Source organism: Stenella coeruleoalba (genome assembly GCF_951394435.1).
Source record: "Stenella coeruleoalba genome assembly, chromosome: 5".
In the NCBI taxonomy this organism is placed as follows: domain Eukaryota; kingdom Metazoa; phylum Chordata; class Mammalia; order Artiodactyla; family Delphinidae; genus Stenella; species Stenella coeruleoalba.
Window position 1 is genome coordinate 52,733,256 of NC_137150.1, and position 12,654 is coordinate 52,745,909.

Below are 12,654 nucleotides of genomic sequence, written 5' to 3' on the forward strand. Positions count from 1 at the left end.
TGCATACTATTTAGCATTTGTTTTCTTTTTTTAAAACTGATTTTTCAAACAGATAATATATTTACACAGCCCCCCACAAGAAAACAAAAAGGTATGTAGTGAAAGTCTCTTTTTACCCCATTCTCAGTCCAGTCAGCACATTTGAGCTCCCCTTTATATGAGTAACTATTGCTAGTTTCTTATGTTTCCTTCCAGAATTTCTTTATGCATGTGCAAGTAAATATAACCATATCTCCTCTTTATACAAAAGGTACTATATTTTACACACTGTTCCGTACCTTGTTTTTCTTTCACTTTATATATCTTGTTCTATTTCTCAAACCTGTTTACAGAAAAGTTCCTCATTCTGTTTATTTTTCCCCCAACAACTGCATATAGTACAATGTACTGAATGAATGTATTATAATTAATTTTACCAGTCTCCTATAGATGGACTTTTAGGTTATTTCCAAACTTTTGTTATTACAATGAATAATACTGTACATGCATTAGTTCTATAGCATCAACTCCCAAAAGCAATTTGGTGGTTCCAGGGGAATATAATCCTGGTGTTTGTAATTTTGATTGTTACTAAAGAGTTCTCTGTAGGGGGGTAAAATATTTTATACTCCAGTCAGAAATGTATGAGAATGCCTATTTCCTAAAGTTGTTTGTTTTTCCAATGAAAATTTTAATTACCTGAGAATTTCTAGTTGTGACAGTGCCCAAAAACCAAACCCATAAAGTGACCATTCTTCAACCTACCGCAATTGTCTAAAGTGACCAGAGTGCTGATTTTTAGGTTTGAATAGTTTCATGTAGACCTATTCTAAAATACGTACAATGGATTCCGTAAGTACATATGCGCTGTTGACAGGGCAGAACAAGGATCTGTATCTTTAAGATTGTCCTCTCCTACTGAGCTGGATTAACTAGCAATCTTGGAACACAGTGTTCTCAGCTAAAGTTCAAATTTGGCTGGGGAATCTCACTTCGGCTCTGATACAGTCTTTAGTATATGAAATTAGTTTAGAAAACTATGAATTTGTTAAAGCTGTCTACCTGTTTAACTAGTGCTTCTGTTACATGGTAATTTAGCAACAGATGATGTTGTAACACTGTTCAGAATGTGACATGAAATCCTTACTACCCTGAAGATTTAAGTTAGAAAGAACAATAGTCTTTTGCAGTCAAAACAATCAATCCTTTCCAATATAATCTTATATGAAATCTTAAATAAAAATCATATTAACACACTAAGGTTAAAGTCAGTTGTGTAAAAGGGACTTGTAATGTTATCAAATGGATATAATTTAATTATAACTTTCTATCTATAGAACGCCTTGAAAAGCAGATCACTCTATGCTTTACATTATTAACAGTAATTAATGATGGATTTAAAAGTTTTAAAAGCAAATGCTTACTAGTCTAAATCTACTTTTGGATAAATTCACAAAATGCTCAAAAGGCCTTGAGTCAAGGTTTAGTTTACAGAATGCGAGAAGTCAAACTAAAAAGTGCATTCAAGTGGATTCAGGTGATTGAGGTGTTTATGGGCACACAAAATCATGTGGGGAATTTTTGTCTTTACCTAAAATGAATGGAATTACCTCAGACCAAAACATTTCAGGCAAGGAAGGCTTTTTTATCTGAACTGACCAGATCTTCTTGGTTCTCAGCTTTGGTTTATATTGTCTATTTGTCTAAAGCAAGTCGTAAGTATTCATATTGCAGAAAGTTCAAAGGTTCCCTTAGAAAATCTTCCTAATCTTTCTCTATTTTTGGGCTTGGGTTTTGTTTTCTTGCTCCTTTTAGTTTAAGGGCTTCACACCATTTGAGATTTTATCTCTTTGTTTCACTTTAATACAGGTTTAATGATAGTCTGTTTGCCTCAGGCCCAAGGTTTAGCAAAACAGAAACAGAGTGGGATTCTTATCTTACTTAGGGTTTTCCCCAATTCTACAAAATTTAATCTCCTCAAATATTTTGCTTGTGCTTCTACACCGAAAGAGGCACCTACAAGTATTTTACCCTGTAGGAGATCTCCTAGGAAAATGAAAATCTGTAGAAATTCTTCTACAAGAATCTGATAGAGGTTTTTCTTTGTTTTGTTTTTCTATGTTGTTTTTTCTTCTTTCTCCTCTCTTTTTTTCTTTCTTTTATTCCTATTTGAAAGGCTGGGTGGTAGAGCAAGGCACCCATCTTTCTTTATCTGATAGAAAAAATTTCCTCTAGCCTTTGGTGCTTACAGTTAATTACGGACTAGAACCGTTTCTGATTTCTTTTTGATTCTTGCACAACAGTTCTATTACTGTTTTCTTGTTTGTCTAAAACAACTTCTGATTTCACATCTGTCAATTTACCCTTACTCTCATTAAAACTTCAACTGAAAAATCTTCTTTTCAAAAAGTTTGACCCTACTTACAGAGGCCTAGCTAAAATTCCTTCCATTCCTTAGTATTAATTAAAACCACCTTTCCCCTAGGCAGTTCCATTGTACAAAAATAATATAGCAAAAGTAGAAATACAGTGAAAGCAGAAGCAAAGGGGAGGGAGAATGAAAGTGGGAGAAATTGTTACTTGGAATCTTTAACTGCATGCTCATTGTGGGTGGATACTCATACATTAAGTAACTAGTTTGGCTTTTATTTTCAAGTTCACTCCTCAAATCTTTATTCAGATTCCTTTCTTCCAAAATTGACAATACAGATGGAGCATAATACAGTTATTAAAACTAAGCAGAATGCATCCATCTGGCATGCCTTTCAGGAATCCAGCCCACTAATTTTTGCTATGGTTTGATGACTCAACCCCCCTAGGAGGCAGCACGGGAAGAATTTCCTCATTTTGCAGAACTGCCAAATCTCATTCATTGGAGCAAAGGCTCTTCATTTGGGGCTCATTTTTAAACAGTTGTTTATCTGTTTAAATATTTAAAAAAATCTCCCTCAGTAGAGGGAGTTTGTCATGCTTTTCTAAATAGCAAATAAACACACTCCTCCTCCCTTCCCCCCATGAAGCTTCAGCTTTCTGGCCACTGGGCCTAGTTTTATTGGTTTTTCTCCTCCCCCCCACTTTTTCCCTCTCCCATCTCAGCTACATCTCTCGGCCTCATTTGCTTCTTGAAGGTTCCAGTTTCTTTTCTTCCATTGAGACATTTGTCTCATTTATCCCTCGTGAAAAAAAAAAATCCTTGCCTTATTTTTCTGTCTTCTTCCTTTTAAAGCTGTTCACTTATCCCCCCTTTTATTTTTCACTCATAATTAAGCTTTAGTAAGTGCAAACTGCAAGCACAATGCCAAGTACCCTCTCAATATTCTCCCGCCCGAAGGACATGGCTTTATTACCCCGTTCAAGGGATGAAAGAAACAAAGGTACGAACTCAAGTAACTTGCAGAATAAGGTCCTGAAGCTGGAAGGGACGAGGCTCAGCACTATACCCAGCTAGCTACCTGTCCGGAGGCAATGCACTTAAAAAAGTAATCTTTAAGAAGTCTTATTAGATATAGAAAAGTACTTGTAAAATATATTCAAATTATAAAAGAAGCTCATCTCTCTCCTACCATGGGGCAAGTTTTCCAGTTTTGCCCATTTAAAAAAAAAAAACCTTCCCTATTCTTGAGCCTGTTGCCATTTAACAAGGCTCCTCAAGCCCCCTTCCCGCTTCGCTCGGCAAACGTGTCTTTTATTATGACTCAGCCCAGCCCGCTCCTTGCCAAGCGGCTGACGCTCGCGGCGGAGGCGCCGGGGCAGCAGCTCGGCGGCGAGAGCTCGCGCGCTCCTCCCGCTTTACGGCTGCTGAAAACCCGGCCCGCGCCCGGCAGCCGTACCGCAGACGAGCCCGCGCCCGCGCCCGCGCCGCTCAGGTAATTTGAGTCCTTCTGTTTCCAAAGTTTTGCCCCAACCAGCTCGACGCTCGGAGGCGGCGCGGCCTCGGCCCAGCCGTCCGGCCCTCCCTCCCGTCCCCACGACCGGACCGGCGAGGCTGAGGCGCGGGCCGCACCCCTGCGTGGGTCCCGGCGCGCCGATCGGGTGTCAGGTCCCCGGGCGGAGGGGCGCTTGGGCGGCGGCGGCGGGGCGGGAGCGACCTGGAGGGGCGGCGCGCGGGGCACCGGGCTCCGGCCGCTCCCGGGCACGCGCCGGCCGGAGCAGCCCGCGGTCCCGCCTCGCGACCCCCGCTCATCTCCCGAAGCCGGTCGTCTAAGTGCAGAGACCCGAAGCTCCAGAGAGCCCGTTTCTGACACGTTCACACACGCACGCACGCCCGCCCGCCGGGGTAGACAGCGGCGCTGCTGACCCTGCTTTAGGGATGGCTCGCCCGAGGGGCGCCCTCGCGTGTGGAACGCCTCTCTTGAGGACGCGCACCGTCGCTTGCTCTAGGAAGTTTAGGAGAGAATGTTGAAGGAGCAGCCTGTGATTAGCGCCTGCGCTGCTTTCTACCCTAGTGTCTGGCTCTTACTACCACATCTCCCCCACGGTCTCACTCTCCCATCCTCTTCATCCTTTAGTCCTCCCTCCCCCTTTCTTTATCCACACTTACTATTATTATTTTTATTTTTCCTCTTTATTGGGTATCTCATCCTTTGGTGTCTTGTATTCTTTTGCCCCGCACTGTTAGAATAACAAGTACACAGACAGTATCCTTTCCTGTTCTGTCGTCCTTAGCAAGACTGCTTACCGTGGCTTGTGCATCTTGAGGAGCAGAGTATTGGATCCTGGACCTGTATGTGTGATTAAGTTATTGGACTGTGTGTCCTGTTGCCTCAGTTGGCCATGCTGTACAGAGGACAAGGGTTTGTTTGAAACCAACCTTAGGAACTTAGAGCATGGTGTTGCTTCTGTTGATGGACTACATCTTGACAAACAAGCAGTTACATCATAGGTTCTTGTAGTATTCATTCCATTCAGTTCAATCCACTAACATTTCTTTGAATGTCAATCATGGAGAGCTGGTGAAGGACTAAGAGAGAAAAGAGATCCAGTTCCTGTCGTCCAGAGAGTGCATACCTAGAAGGGACCATGGTGAGCACTGGGATAGTGGTACCAAGTGCTCTGGGTGAATGGGGGAGGAAAGGATTAATGAAAAGGTTAGGTTTGAAACTGGGCTTTGATATTTGAGTAGAATTTTCCTCATTTTCTTTATTTTCCCCTTTAAGAATTCTTAATAGAAAGAAGAGATCTTTCAAAAATACTTTCACCTCAGGGCTTCCCTGGTGGCGCAGTGGTTGAGAATCTGCCTGCTAATGCAGGGGACACGGGTTCGAGCCCTGGTCTGGGAGGATCCCACATGCCGCGGAGCAACTAGGCCCGTGAGCCACAACTACTGAGCCTGCGCGTCTGGAGCCTGTGCTCCGCAACAAGAGAGGCCACGATAGTGAGAGCCCCGTGCACTGTGGTGAAGAGTGGCACCCGCTTGCCACAACTAGAGAAAGCCCTCGCACAGAAACAGCAAAAATAAATAAATTAATAAACTCCTACCCCCAACATCTTCTAAAAAAAAAACAAAAAAAAAACTTTCACCTCAAACTACTCAGGTTTTTCATCTTTGCAACTGGCAGTAATCTCTGATCTCAGGACTTACAGGGAATGTAGGAGAAATTCTGCTTCACAAGAATGATCTTATGATTCCTGGTACCATATAAATAGTATTATAGACTATTATAGGACCAACAAGAGTGAAATGGTACAATTATTGTTTACAAAAAGCATTATCAGATTCACATAGAGAGCTCAATACTCATTTATTAATTTAGTCAACAAATATTTATCATGTTTACTGTGTGCCAAGCATTGTTTTTGGCACTGGAATAAAGTACTGCCTTTTTGGAATTTACATTCTAGTGGAGAGAAACATTATATATAATACATAGAAAAATATAAGGTGATACTGTACAGGAATACCTTGGAGATACTGCAGGCTTGGTTCCAGACCATCACAATGAAGGGAATATCGCAATGAAGGAAGTCACAGGAATTTTTTGGTTTCCCAGTGCATATAAAAAGTTATGTTATGCTATACTGCAGTCTATTAAGGGTGCAATAGCATTATATCTTAAAAAAAAAAACGCTTTATTGCTAAAAAAAAATGCTAACCATCATCTGATAATGCAGGGTTGCCACAAACCTTCAATTTGTTAAAAAAAAAAAAGCGTTATCTGTGAAGTAATAAGAGAAGCACAGTAAAATGAGGTATACCTGTACTAAGTGCTATGAAGAAACATAAAGCAAGAAAAGGTGTGTGTGCATGTGTTTAGCAGTTTCAAATATGATTATAAGGGAAGGCCCCCAGAGTAGGTGACATTTCAGTAGACTTGAAGCAGATGAGGCAGTGAGCCAGGTGATATTTGGGGCATGAGTTTTCCAGTCTCAGAGAAGATAAAAATGCAGAGGCCCTGCATTTTGGTGTGTTCAAAGAAGCCAGTGTAGTGGAGTGGTGTAGAGGAAGGAGGAAAGTAGGTTATGTGGTCTTAAATGAAATAGAGGTTAGATAGTACTGCATGGTCTAGTAAGCTGTGGTAATGACTCTGGCATTTACTTGAAGTGATATGGAAGCCTTTGGAGTGTTTTGATCAGAACAGTCCAACAGAACTGTTGAATTCCATTACTCTTGCTACTGTGTTGAGAACAGATTGAAGGAAGGCCAGGGCAGAAGTAGGGGTGCCAGTTGGGCAATTATGATAATCCATGTGACAGAGATGGTGGCTTAGACCAGGATGGTAACTGTGGAGGTGGTGAAAAGTTCATATGCTGGATGTGCTTTGATAGTATGTTCCACAGGATTTGCTGACAGATTAGATATGGAGTGTGACAGCAAAGAAATTAGGGAGAACTCAATCACCTAAGCAATTGAAAAGATAGAATTTACATTTACTGAGATGGGGAAGATAGCAGGAGAAAGACATGGTGGTGAAGATTAATAATTTGGATTTGGACATATTAAGGGTTAGATGCATTTTAAATATCCAAGTGGGGATGTCAAGCAGATGGTCTGAAGACCAGGCTAATGATATGCATTTAGGATTCTTCAACCTACAACTGGTTTTAAAAGCAAAGAGATAGGGTAGATTCATCGAAAATATGTGGGGTTAGAAAACTGAAGAGGACCAACAACTGAGCCTTGGGGGCCTTCAACATTAAGAGATGAAGAGCTACCAGCAAAAGATTCTGAAAAAGAGCTAGCTGTATGCTACGTAAGGGGAAGGGCAGGAGTGTGGAATCACAGAAGCCAAATGAAGGAAATGTTTGAAAAAGTAGGGAGATTGTCAAAGTTGAGGATTGAGAGTTGATTTAGCAAAGGAAATCATTGATGACCTTGATGATATCAGTTTCCTTGGAGTGGTGGGTGGTGAAGCCTTGTTTGGAATGTTTGGCAAAGCAGCAGAAGCAGAGGAGTTAGAGGGTAATGGTATACATCCCTTGAAGATTTTTATTGAAAAGGAAAGGAGAGAACTGGATCATTAGTTGGAGGGCCATGTGATATAAAGAGTTTTAAAGATGTGCAAAGAAAAAAAAAGTATGTTATGCTTCTGAGAAAGAGTCAGTAGAGATGGAAAAATGATGCAGGAGAGAGAGAGGGGAGCAGTATTCTAAGGATGGAACAGGAGAGGCTATCTGTTTCTAGGCTTATGGGCTATTTATCTATACTAATAAGAGAGGAGGAAAACTGTGGACACAGGTGCAGGTGGGGGTGTGTGCATGTTCTCTTTGGATTCCTTCTCATTGTGATGAGTGGCACACAGTGCATAAGAAATTTGTAGGAAATGGTATCTTTTTCCCATTTGGTCACGGATGTATTTGATGAGAAAATACTTTGAGATTCTCAGAATTTCTCGAATTTCTGCTTGAGAGAAGACTTAGAAAGAAAGTTGAGATTATAAAATAGAAGGTAGCTAGAGGTGAAGGGGGAAGTAAGGTAAGCAAGATTATATCATGAAGTCTGAGAAAGGCTATGGTGAGGACAGTAAAAACATTGAATCTTACCTCCATTGCTGCTGGCTAACTACAGTAATGTTCTAAAAATATTATTATCATATCAAAGAGATAGCTTACTTTTTAAGTACCAAGTGTGATCTAATAGAGAACCGTGTTATTGCTGGTGGTGAATCTACTTATGGAGGGGTGGTATTAGACCTGGAAAGAGATGTTAGCTAGGAATAGATTTCAGTTGGATTTTGAAAATGATGTAATGAAAACTGTATTGGCAACAAATTGGGTGTAAGGAAAGAGCATCTTGACAACACTGCTCATGGATACTAAGCCACTGCACTTAGTAGGTGGAGAGAATTTTGCAGTTGGAAATAGTACCTTGTTTGACATGACTTTCCTTCAGTTATTTAGGGACCATTTGTTTATTAAATCATAATTATAAAATAGGGTTTTGTGTGAGGTCTTGGCAAGAAATGGTGATACCAAGATGCAAATGACATGATCCTTGCCTTCAAATTACCGTCTCTAGTAGAGAAGAAAAGAACGTACACAAATATTCTGAAGAATTGATAAATGCCATATGAAGAGAACTGAATGCTTTGATTTTCTTTTCTTAATTTATTGTGGAAATTATCAGACACTCAAGAGTAGAAAGAATAGCATAATGAACTCCAGTGTACTTATCACTCTTCAAAACCTATCAGTTTTCTGCCAGACTTGTATGTTGTGTGAGAGTAGGGAAGGCAGCAATTGTTTCTGTTTGTAGATCGGGATAGGGAGATTTCATGAAGCCTCTCCTATGTGGAGATGTAGAAAGAACATTGAACTGAGCCAATTGTAGAATTCTTGCTTCTAGTTCTGTACCTGCCAGTGCTTTGCTGGCTGACTTTCTGTTACTCAACTGACCTCTCTGTTCTTTACTTTCTCAGTAGAGTGTGGCTGTTATTCTACATCAGGAGGCTGCAAACATTGGCCCTCAGGCCAAATCCAGCCTGCTACCTGTTTTCATGAACAGTGAAGTCTTATTAGAACACAACTACATCCATCAATTTATTGTCTGTGTCTGCATTTGTCATAGATTATATTTTCGTAGTTGAGGCAGAGATGATGTGGCTGAGAAGCCTAAAATATTTACTCTCTCGCCCTTTACAAAATGCTTGCCAAGTCCTGTTCTATATGGTCTCTGATATTCCTTTAGCTCCAATATGTTACTCTATTAGCTGACTAAAAGTTAGTAATTTTTGAGCATTTACTAAGAGCCAGCACTGTTGTTTTGGTTTGTATGTACTAACTCATTTAATCATCACCAAAACCCTATTAGGTGGGTTCTATTATTTCTACAAATGAAACTAAGGCATACATTAACTTGCCCAAGGTTACATAGTACTAAGTAGTGGAGACAGGCAATCCTGTTACAGCATCTATATCCTTAATTGTAATGTTGCATTTCCTTTAGATACATAGAAAAATACATATATGAAAAAATTTAGTCAATTAGAGAATGAAAATTCATAAATCAATGATTTGCACTTAAGTAAAGTTCTATATTGTGATTATAGATGTAAAGGCTTTAGGATGCTGACTAATCCTGAATGCACATTAGAGGTGAATAGTGTGTGAAATCCAAATATGCCTGGGTAGAAAATTCTAGTACATCATAATTTTCTGATGAAGCCTTAGTGGATTTTTGAAAGTAGAACGCTGTACTTAAAAAGAAAATAAATATAAAATGATATACCAATAGGAGTCTATTATTGTTTCTTTTGACAATATTTACGAGTTTTCAGGAGTCCATGTCATTAGGATATGACATGATTGTTTGGTGCGAAAGATTAGGAGTCAGGGGCCCAGAGTTCTAGTCCCAGTTCTGTCCCCAGCTTGCTTTTGTGTCCTTTGTCTTCTCTGGCCTTTGGTTTTTTTAACTGAAAAATGAGCAGGTAGCCCAAGATCATTTTAGGGCTTCCTACAGCTCAAAAATATGATGCTGTAACTTTTTACATGGCACATTCAAAGAAATAGATGAGATAGCAACATGGAAGAACTAGGCTTGTAAACACAAAACTTTAATCTCCCCCTTTATCCTGTCTACACATATGAACACATATAAGATATGTATACATAAAAATTCATGCACGTATAACTATAAAATCAGTGTGATTCATTTTATATGTGATATCTAGTCACATTTGATGTAGAAGCAGTTAAATATCTGTCCTTATGTTAGTGTATTTTTGTATTTATATGAGAGAATGGGTGATTTCTTTTCTTCCTTAGCCAAAAACATACAGTTGTATAGAAAGCGAGTCTTGATGAATTCCTTGACCTCTGTGATCTGTCAGTGTGCCTCATGTTTTCTCTAGCAAAATTTGATTCATTGTTCAATTTGTTTGCCAGTTAAAAGCAAACAGTATGCCCGAAATCAGGGTTGTCTGTTTTGCACTGTTGCATGGGATATTGATGTCAGACAAAATTGTGATTTAATTGTTTTGATATTTTGATCTGAGCAATTCAGATAAGAAAGGTGATTTATCTTTCATAGAAACCTTGTATTTTGAGCTCAGCATAATTTTTCCCCAACTACTTGCTTATAAATGTGGTTTCAGTTTTTAAAATGTTGGGTTTTACTCATAATGGGAATTTGCTCTCAGTATTAATTACGTGTTTGGTTAGGAGTATATTACAGATACTTTATGTTTTAGATGTTCAGTCATGAAAAACTTTAGAAGAGTTATGAATCCTTTAAAAACATAATGAAAATTCTATACCCTTTGACTTTTCCATTTCCATACAATATCACATGTGAATGTTTTCTATATTACAGATAGCTTTTTGCTTTTTTACAACCTTCGCATAGAAAATTATTCATGAACTTCTTCAGTTTTAGGGCTTTATTATATTGGTCCAGCCTCTGTTGGTAAATTTATAACTCTACATAGGCTGTGCTCTCTTACTCCTGTGCATTGAGTCCAGTTATCATTGGTGAAAAAATAACCTCAAATAATGTATTCCTAAATATACTTTGGGTCTCCTTATCTTTTTACACTTACTGGAGGAAAAAAATAAAACACAAAGCAGAAACACTTTTAAACAAATTATACTCTCTCTGTATATAGTAATGATTTAAAAATTTATTTATTTTCAATTTAACACACCAGTCAATGATTTGACAACCTCTTGGAGCATCTCCTGCTTCTAAGAAGCACTCACAGCCTAGTCAGCTTCCAGAGGGGAACGTTCAGCTTTTCTGAACCAAACCTGAAACATATTCCCCGCTAGGCTTCAGAACTCTCAGAGAGTGCTCAAACCAAAGTAAACACCTTCTGGTGCACTGTAATGCTTTTCTGAAATGCTGGTTGTAGAAGTCAGTTTGAATTTTTAATTACATTTAGGTGATAAAAGCATCCTTTATCTGACCTTCTCAAGAGATGTGAATCTGTTTGGGAATGACTTAAGAAGGCTTGTAGTCTTGGACCCTTTCCTTTAATTTTCCTAAATTCCCAGAAAACTTTAAAAACCAGGTGTTTTCAAGCACAACAGCTGCCAATTATGCAGGAAACCTACTCTTGTGTGTGTATGTTTGTGAAAATGCTTGCTTTATTGCTTCTTGTTGAGATGAGATAGCATTGGAGTTACATTTCCCAGGGAGGCTCTGTTTACAGGAGGTACTTGGTTCTTAGGATAAGCCCTTTTCCAGTAAATCACAGCTGAAATTATAGAGTGCTAGCAGTTATCCCTCTTCTAAGAATTTTCCCCAAGATAGCCTAATCACCAGGGGTCTAGTGTCTACCTCAGAGTAGGCCAGCCTAAATGATTTGTAAATCACCACTTTGGAGCTGTAAAATAAGATGATGATTCTCCAACTGGGGTACTCTGAGCTATGTTGGAAGGCTTCAAGCCACAGGTAAACATGACTATCTTCTTGGAATGTCAAATACACTAAATTTTTTTTGAAGGAAGTAGTTAAGTCACTTATATGGTAAATTAAATGTTTAAGATCATAAAAAGATTGTGACTATGACATCCAATGCAAAATATGTAGTTTTTAAAATAAAATTTAAGACTTCAAAATAATTTCTTGCATATAGTAGGTCTTTATGAATATGTTTTCAGACCCCAGGAAAGGATATGGGTTGACATACAGATAGTAGTTTGGTTGTCATATTCCCATCATGTTTAGTCCCATTAAGCTTATATTCAGAAGCTTATAATCAGTCCCATCAAATCTTCAGGTTATAACCATTGTCCACCTGCTTTGGTTTACTTGCTGTTCTGATGTTTACCCACACTGATCTTTTAAATTTGCGGGAATGATTTTCCTCTTTACTCTTTCTATGTTTTTCCTATACTTTTGGCATTGAGATATTATGATTTCTGTGAGAAGCTGCCCCCGCTTTCTTTTTTTTTTTTTTTACGAAACTGTAGATAAATAGGAATTTGCAAAGATAGTACCAGAGAGGTCCTGTGTTCTCTTTACCCAGTTTCACCCATTGGTTATATCTTATACAACTATAGTATGATATCAAAATCTAGAAGTGGACATTGGTACAGTTTGTGTATATAGTTCTGTCATTTTCTCTCATGTGTGGATTCATGCAGTTACCACCACAATCAAGATATAGAACTATTTCATCACCACAGAGATCCCTCTTACAGTACCCTGCAAAAGAGATACTAAAAAAATCATAGGAATTTAATCTAGTAAAGGAATTATTCACTTTCTTATTTCTAGTTTTTGAGATTTTTTACACA

At 38.9% G+C, this 12,654-nt stretch overlaps 1 protein-coding gene across 3 annotated transcripts in view; it reads left to right on the plus strand.

The window, feature by feature from the left end:
* The first annotated feature begins 3,558 nt into the window (after nt 1-3,558).
* Nucleotides 3,559-12,654, plus strand: part of NAALADL2 (N-acetylated alpha-linked acidic dipeptidase like 2) — a 1,497,545-nt gene continuing 1,488,449 nt past the window's right edge. For all 3 annotated transcript variants that reach the window (XM_079922501.1, XM_079922499.1, XM_079922500.1), the window contains exon 1: nt 3,559-3,845. The gene's annotated coding sequence lies outside the window, so the exon portion shown is untranslated. The remainder of the gene's footprint in view (nt 3,846-12,654) is intronic.